This window comes from Lathyrus oleraceus, chromosome 6 (assembly GCF_024323335.1).
Source record: "Lathyrus oleraceus cultivar Zhongwan6 chromosome 6, CAAS_Psat_ZW6_1.0, whole genome shotgun sequence".
NCBI classification, from domain to species: Eukaryota; Viridiplantae; Streptophyta; class Magnoliopsida; order Fabales; family Fabaceae; genus Lathyrus; species Lathyrus oleraceus.
Genome location: NC_066584.1, coordinates 429,981,219 through 429,989,911, shown reverse-complemented (window position 1 = coordinate 429,989,911; position 8,693 = coordinate 429,981,219). Strand labels below are relative to the sequence as shown.

General features: G+C 34.9%; 1 pseudogene; it reads right to left on the bottom strand.

Moving 5' to 3' along the window:
• Positions 1-7,478: 7,478 nt before the first annotated feature.
• Positions 7,479-8,342, bottom strand: LOC127096081 (tubby-like protein 4; annotated as a pseudogene).
• Between the last annotated feature and the right edge of the window lie 351 nt (positions 8,343-8,693).

Genomic DNA, 8,693 nt, shown 5'->3' with positions numbered 1-8,693 from the left:
GTTGTTTTTTATACCGTTTAATACCGGGTTAGCATTTCATTCTAAATTCATATATTATAATTATTTTCCAAGTTACCATCTAACATTTGCCTAATCATTACAGTGGACATTGGTTGTTGCTCGCAATCAATCCTATCCGAGAAATTGTGTATTATCTTGACTCGTTAGGAAATGATTGGACAACATACCCGGATATGAAGCGCCTAATTGACACGTAAGTGAGAATGTTCAAAATTTTTCTTAGTTTATGTTAATTGTTCTAATTGCTTCATTTTTATTTTATTAGCATCCTACAAGCTTTTCGGGCCCAACGAGATATCCAAACCTCAAGGAGGGGCGCCAACCGCATTACATGGATTAAAGTGGCGGTATATTTTTAATTACCACATTTTTTATTATATTAGTGATGACACTTGATAAAACTTAGGATTTATAATCCATATTTTTTTTTCATGTAGTGTCCTCAACAACGTAATCAAATAGATTGCGGGTATTTCGTGTTGAGGTTTATGCGGGATACTCTTGCTTTGGGCCGATTAGTGATTCCCACCGATGTATGTATTACTAACTTATGAGTTAATTTTATATTTACACATATCTCATATAATTAAATAGTTGGAATTAATTCAAAATATTTTTTGCTTCATATGTAGTACTTTGAGGAATTCAAGTGTGCATTTTATACAAAGGATCAAGTGGACGAAATCAAAGAGGAGTGGTGTCAATTCATGATAGAGCTCAAAGTTTTTTCATAAATTTGTGTAATTTTGTAGTATACTTGTAATATATGTAATGACTTGTAAATGTGTACATAAATTTGTAGTATAGGTAATGACTTGTAAATGTGTACATAAATTTGTATATATTTTGATACATTTAAGGCAAAATTGGTTTGAATTGGTATATATATATTTGTTAGCCAAAAATTGGTAGAAAAAAGGCCAAAATGGCATGTATAAAATGTGATTCTGTCTGTCAAAATCTGGTTGAAAACAGGTAGAAATTCTGGTTTATAAACCTGGAAAAAATGTGGTTTAAAACAAAAGCTACAAAAATTTTCGTATACATTAGACAGCGCTTTTGGAAAAAGCGCTGTCTAAGGGGGGGCTTAGAAAGCGCTTTAGGCAAAAGCGCTGTCTAAGGTATACCTAAAAAAATTAAAATAGGGGGGCTTAGACAGCGCTTTTCAAAAAGCGCTGTCTAAGCCCCCCTATTTTAATTTTTTTAGGTATACCTTAGACAGCGCTTTTGCCAAAAGCGCTGTCTAAGGTATACCTAAAAAAATTAAAATAGGAGGGTCTTAGAAAGCGCTTTAGGCCAAAGCGCTGTCTAAGGGGGGGGCTTAGACAGCGCTTTTAAGATTTCAAAAAGCGCTGTCTAAACCTTTAGCAGCGGAGGTTTAGACAGCGCTTTAAAGCGCTGTCTAAGGCTAAAAAAAGCGCTGTCTAAGGTCTTGTTTGGCGTAGTGTATAAAAAACATTTGCAATTGAATTCATCAGTATGCTATTATGATCGATGACAATCACTTGTGACATGTTTTCTTGATCTTTAAACATATTCCGACACATTTCCAAAGCCCATATAACAATAACCTCTTTTCGACATTTCAAAAACGTAAAGTCATTTGAATTAGTCATCTATGTAGAAGTAACACCAATAATTTTCTGAAGAGGAGACATATTATAAAATGTGTTAAACAATTTGATGGAATCAAGAGGAGTCCAAATATATCTCAAACAATTTTTTAATTCCCACGCACTTTGTACTTAGATACATAATGATCATCATCTAATAGTTTCAACAATCATTACATTTCAGATCTTGGACCTCTGATTATTGTTTCAGTTGCTAACATTGTATACTTGCTTAATAATTGAGATACTTTCAGGTATTTTCCTTTTTAAAGTTACGGGTATCCTTTTGGGTTGAACCATGTTCAATGTCATGTTAGAAACAAGTTTTTTCTCTTCAGAATTCATACGACATACAATCAAATGACAAACTAACTTGTGACACAAAACATGATTATATATACCACAAATTACATTAAATATCCATGTATTGTTCGTAGTATGGTACTTGTGCAACTTAAAACGATATCCATGTATTTTACATTATGAGTAGCAAGGTTTCTTCTAGGTTAGGTATTTTTGTATGTTGAACCTACTTTGATTCTATTGGAACATATGAGTGGTTGATGTTATTGCTTTGATATATTGTTATTATTCATTATCACTTGTATGCATTGCCTATTATATGTTACAATATGCAATCTGATATAGGTAAGTAGTGACATACCGACGTAGGGTTGCTTATCGGAAATATGATAATTGTTTGTTTCTATAATTAATTATGGATTGTTTGATTATGAATTGTGACTTAGGGATTAACGCGTTTTAGTGCCTAGTTTGGCGTTCCAATTGGCCTAGGGATCGGGGAATTAACGCTTAGACTAGTGAGTCGCACATTAAGAGATTAGGTGTAGTGGTAGGGTTAATCTGTCGTGTAATTCTGATGTTTCTGCATGTCTGTTAATGCGTGTTTCATCAATAGAAGAGAAGTGGGAATTCTAACAAAAAGATCTGCTCGCCTTTATCATCGTACCTTTTCCAAAATCAATGTTCTCGTGTTTTTAGATCAAACAAACAGTTTACAAACAAACCCTCATTTGTTTATTTTATCTCGCACACATTTACCTTGTTAAAATCATATCCTCATGGATACAAATCATATCCTAGATAATATATCTGCATAAGAATTCCTATAACAAGTGGAACATATTCTTTTGTATCCTTGTTCATATTCTTTGTTCAGAACCAAGTATTGTGGGCTAAAAAGTCCTAATTAGAAAAGTGTTGTTATTCAATTCAACTCTTTAATGATTTGTTTTGCTTGTCTTATCCATTGTCTTTTAAAGACTTAATTATTTTCTAAGAAAGGGTTTCTGGTCTTATTTTAAAAGCTTGATTTTGAATATGGAGTGTCAAAGACTAATGCTAATCAGAAGTAGCTTCATCAAAGTCTTGAACAAACTCTGATGACATGTAGCTTATGAAAAGCATCAGGCTCTGAGACTCAGAAAAAAACAAGGATTACTTGTAAATTTTTATAAAAATCCACGTGTCTGAAGATTGTTATGCTAACTATAAAGCTATTTGGGCAGAATTTGTAGAGTAGTAATGCTTTACTCCTTGACTTCTCTCTCTCTCTCTCTCTCTCTCTCTCTCTCTCTCTCTCTCTCTCTCTCTCTCTCTCTCTCTCTCTCTCTCTCTCTCTCTCTCTCTCTCTCTCTCTTGTCATTTTTTTTACTTTTTCTTTGTACTTGTTTATATTACTTGTTATTTTTTCTAAAATATTTTATGTGATTTGTCTTTTCAAAATCTAGCTGTCTTAAATCTTTTTCTTTCCCGATTTTGCCTTTTCATTTCCTATTTAAATTGATCTCTCACAGTCTAAGTTTTTCATATTGGTTTTATAACCCGCCGCTCAAACCTGGTTGAAACAATTGTGCAATGTAACAACCCAATTTTAGTATTTATTTATTATACTAATATTATTATATTTTATTTTAATTATGTGGAGTGTTAATTAATTAATTGGTTGTTAGGTAGTATAATAATTGATTATATTAATTACTTTTGGTGTGTTAATTAATTATTTAATTGATATGAGATATAATTAAATAATTGTATTAATTAACTTAGTATGTATGTGGGGTTAGTTTAATTTAATTGAACTAATTAAAGATATTTAAATATTAGGTCTTATTGAGCCTATTAATTAAATTAGAAGTATCATGCTTTAAGCCCAAATAGATTACTAGTATATAAGATGGGAGGAGAGTGAGAATTAGGATTCATTTGATCATTTGAAGGCAATAGAAAAAGAGGAAAGGAAAAGTAAAGAGAAAAGCTAGTGTTTCCAGAAAATTGAAGAGGTAAGGGGGGAATCCTTATTATTATGGGTTAGTATGATTGGGTCAATGGGTAGATGTATGTTTAGGTTAAAATCCCTAATTTTGTATGGTTGTTTGGAATTGTTAGGTTTTGATGAGTATGCTCGATTGTGGTGATTGATTGTGTTAAAACTGCAAATTAACGTTTGTCGCACCTCGAAAAAATGGGGATACGACTTCAAAACGAAGCGCAATCGCACGCTCGCAATGATGGACTGAACAGAGTCGCCACCGAACTTTATTTATTCCTAAAAAGGAAAGGGGAAATATCGATAAAACCCAAGACAAAAGAAAGGATAAGATATGGTCATCGCAACCAATATCAGGGTTCGGGAGTCGATTACGCAAGGGGAAGGTATTAGCACCCCTCACGTCCGTTGTACTCAACGGGAACCATTAGGTCAATTGTGTGCATTACTGTTAGTTTGAAATGTTAGGCTTTTCAGTTATTAGGGGGGAAAGAAAGAATATAAGAGAGAAGAATATTTTGGATTTTTTTAACGAAGGACTAAACCTAAGTTTTTTATTAATGGGCCTGACAAGATTTACAAATCCTGCTCCTACGTATATCAAAAGAGAAATCAAGGCTTACGTAGTTCTGGGTAGAAAAATGTTTGTTTGTTGGTCGATTTTAGCGAAAGCTATATTGTATTAATCGACAAAAACATCATTTTACCCAAAACAGATGAGGAGTGGACGCATACCACACATCGAACGGATTTATAAATCTACATTCGGAAAAGCGTCATTTATCTCTACTCAACAATCGTGGCCGAAACATTGTTTTGTATCACTTAAGACAATATATCTTTCATTTATGAAAAAGATTTTTGATTAATCACACGGCGGCGAGAAAAGAGTTTGATCGGTTGGGTGTATTTTGAGTGATGGCGAGAACTTGGATGAGCGAGATATACATCTCGAATCCTAGCCTCAGGAGTGCGCGGTATACACCATGTTCCATTTCCATCTTTATTGAAAAAGGTTAAGATAGGAATTAAGTATTTTGGAATTTGATTGAGAAAGGGTTTGAAGAAACCGTGTTGACAATTTTAGACGATGGCGAGACTTAAGATTGGCGAGACATACGTCTCGAATCTTAACCTCAGGAATGCATGGTATACACCATGTTCCATTTCCACCTTTATTGAAAAAGTGTTAAATAAGATTTAGGTAGCTTAGATTTGATTGAGAAAGGGTCTGACGAAACCACATTGACAATTTTAGACGATGGCGAGAGTTAGGATTGGCGAGGCATACGTCTCGAATCTTAACCTCAGGAGTGCATGGTATACACCATGTTCCATTTCCACCTTTATTGGAAAAGTGTTAAGTAAGAATTAGGTATTTTGGTATTTGATTGAGAAAGGGTTTGAAGAAACCGTATTGACAATTTTAGACGATGACGAGAGTTAGGATTGGCGAGGCATACGTTTCGAATCTTAACCTCAGGAGTGCATGGTATACACCATGTTCCATTTCCACCTTTATTGGAAAAGTGTTAAGTAAGAATTAGGTATTTTGGTTTCTGTTGTGAAAATGACTTGACCCTAGATCAAGTATTGATGGACGTTTAAGAGAAATTTGAATGAGTGTTTGAAAGAAAACAGAGCGGATAAATTTGGATGATGGCGAGAGCTAGGATTGGCGAGATATACATCTCGAATCCTAGTCTCAGGAGTGCGCGGTATACACCACGTTCCACTTCCATCTTTATTGAAAAGGTCTTAACTATGAATTAATATTTTTTGAGTTTTTATTATGAGAAATGGCTTGACGTTGGATCAAGCATTTGATGAAGTTTTTTTTGAAAGAAATGGAATAGAATGGGGAGAAGAAATGGATTGATTTGTTTATTGAGAAAATACTCGACGTTGGATCGAGTCATATTTTTGTATTTTTTTTTTTGGAAATGGTTGATTTTATTCTTGTATTAGTATCTAACTAAATAGTCAAACAAATACAAAAATGAAATAGTACAAGATTATTACACATCGGGGGAGTGGGATACATTTTGTCAAATGGGGATTCAAAATCATGAAACAGTTAAATCGGGCCCAAACAACAAATAATGCAATGCATGAGTGTAAGTGCAAGAGAAACCGGCTCATTGTAAGAAAGCCCAAGAGTAAGCTATGTGAGGTTGATGGCGATGCTTAAAAAGCAATCGACTTACAAGGGTGTGAAAATGGGCTCGATATTGAATCGAGAAAAATGTGATTTTAATAGTTTTAAAATGGTTTTGAATGAATGATGAAATTAAAAGAAATCAAATTTGCGTTATTAAACAATAATAAAAACTATGAGTATAGGAGAAATTAATATAAAGCATAAACATGAAAAAAAAATGCCAAAAGGAAATAAAATGCTAGATACAGGTATCAAACCCAATCTACTAAAACCTAGAAACTACCCTCTCTCCACTAGACCATTTATCATTAGTTATTATTTACCACAACCCTTTGAGTATATAAACCAGAAAGGATTGGAACAAAAAATATTAAAAATAAAAACTAAATAATAATAAAAAGATCTATTGAATTACCCAAAAGAAACCCAGCCGCCTGGCTGTTGGGTTCTAGAGGTTAATGGGTTGGGAACTCTAAACAAAATTAACCAGCATTAATATACACTGTATAGAAAAAAAATACTAAACATATTAAAATTTTTTTGGTTTTTTTTTAATAACTTAAAGGTTTGTTTGGCTTGAACTAAATAAAATAAAAAAACAAAAAAACAAAAGCAACAGCAACGAATTGCTTCATCGTCCTCCTCTCTCCCCATCTCACTCGCATCTTTCCGTCTCTCACATGAATCCCTCTCTCGCTCTCGACGAACCCCTCTCAATCACTCTCAGTAAACGTCCCAAACTTCGCTCACTCAGACTAAACCCCTCTCTCTCGATCGCGTCTTCAACTTTCAAATGCCCTCAACCTCACTCAAATCATGTAAGAATCCAATGGCTGAAACAAAAAAGCTCACCTTCGGCGGTGACGACGGCAACGACGAATCTCGAACCTCCCTCCTTCGCCTCTTCCAAATAGGTTTGTTTTTTATTTTAAGATTAAGGTTTTCTGTTTTGGAATTTTTCACTTCCGCCTCCCTTTTTTTGTTTATCGTCCCCTCCCTCCCTCACGAACTCGCTTCTCCTTTTATCTCTCCCGAATTAGGGTTTGAATAGGTATCTTTGGTGTTACAAGAAGTTACTCTGCGAAGTTCCTTTTGTGCTCAGAAATTGGAGTGGCCTTTTTTATGCTAGAATTTGTTAACAGGTAATCTGAGCATCTGACTTTCTTCTTGAATTTCGTCTCTATTCCAATTTGGGAATTTTTTGAAAATTAGCTGCTTTGCCATCTTGCTTTTACTGCAGTGAATTCAGAGTATTGGTCTGAACTTGGTTTTACTTGGGATTCGTTGCTGCAGGATAGTAACAAATGTCCGTTGGGTTAATATCCGGTTGCAAACATCTCTAAGGTACAGTAGAGAATTGATGGTGTCGTTCTTCTAGCTTCTGTTATGTCGCTTATTGAGGTAGGTTGGATTTAGTTACTTTGCACTTGTTTAATGATGCTGATTCTAGTTTTTCTGCAATAACTACAGGAATTTCTCGCAATAACCGTTCATGCTCCTCTGGATTCTTAAGCTTGTGGTAGTTCTTCGGATAGTTGAAGCAAGACACCGAGGTTAGACTATGCATAACTGCAACCTTTGTCACAGGCAACAGCAGCTTTGCATCAAGGGAAGCCAAACATATCGAAAAAGCCTGGTAACCAGTCAAAGGATATCTATAGTCCATAACAAACTTAGATTTTGCCACCCTCCCTAGCTGCAAAATTGTCTGCTTCCCATTCTCCTCTAAAGTGAACTGAAAGTTTTTAACTAATTTCTGAATTACAAGTCATGTTCTTCCTTTATCCCTATAGTCAAGCTCAATTTGCTTTGTACTCTTGTTATAGAGTGGATCCTTTGAGTATAGTTGATGAACTTTGTCCAATTTTCCTTTCCAATTGAGTGGCAAACCCTTACTATGTTGCACCTGTGAAGTGTTCTTGAAAGACATAGCTTGATGATTAGGTATATATGCTTTGATACTTCTATGAGTTCTTGTACATGTTGGTATTGTAGGTACATACTCAACAACAACAAGAGGCTGCTTTGAATTTGGTTGATTACTTTTGGATTTGGAATTAGGACAATGTTTCTGATCCCAAATGTTGTATTTTGAGCCGGTGAGGTTCGCTGTTACTGTCCCGAGGAAAGTTTCGTCGGAATAAAAGAGTAATCCTTTTTTTTTGACTGCTATGAGTTTTCTGTTGGATATTAATTGAGTTTTCTTCAGTTTGTTTTTTTTCTTGCAGGCTATGGTTGATTTGCTGCTACTATGCATGTTGATCCGTCATGAAAGTTTTGCAGGTTTGAGGTTTTGGCCAGGTGACATGGTGGACCGGGAACAAAGAAATTGATTGTAGTTTCCAAGAGCAAACTCTTATGATGTTGGTGCAGTTGGTAGCATTTTAAACATATCTTGTTTTACTGCAGGAACATGTGTCGAAGTGAGTGCGAAAACCAAAATTCATGTGCATTACTTTGTCAAATTCACAATGTATGTGCCATGTTTGATCATGATTTGGTTGATGCCGCTGTGATTTCACTATGGCTTTGTTGCAGGGTATCGACGACATGATGCGTCACATGTATGTGGTGTGAGGTTACCGTCACGGTTGTTCTTCCGGCAGGG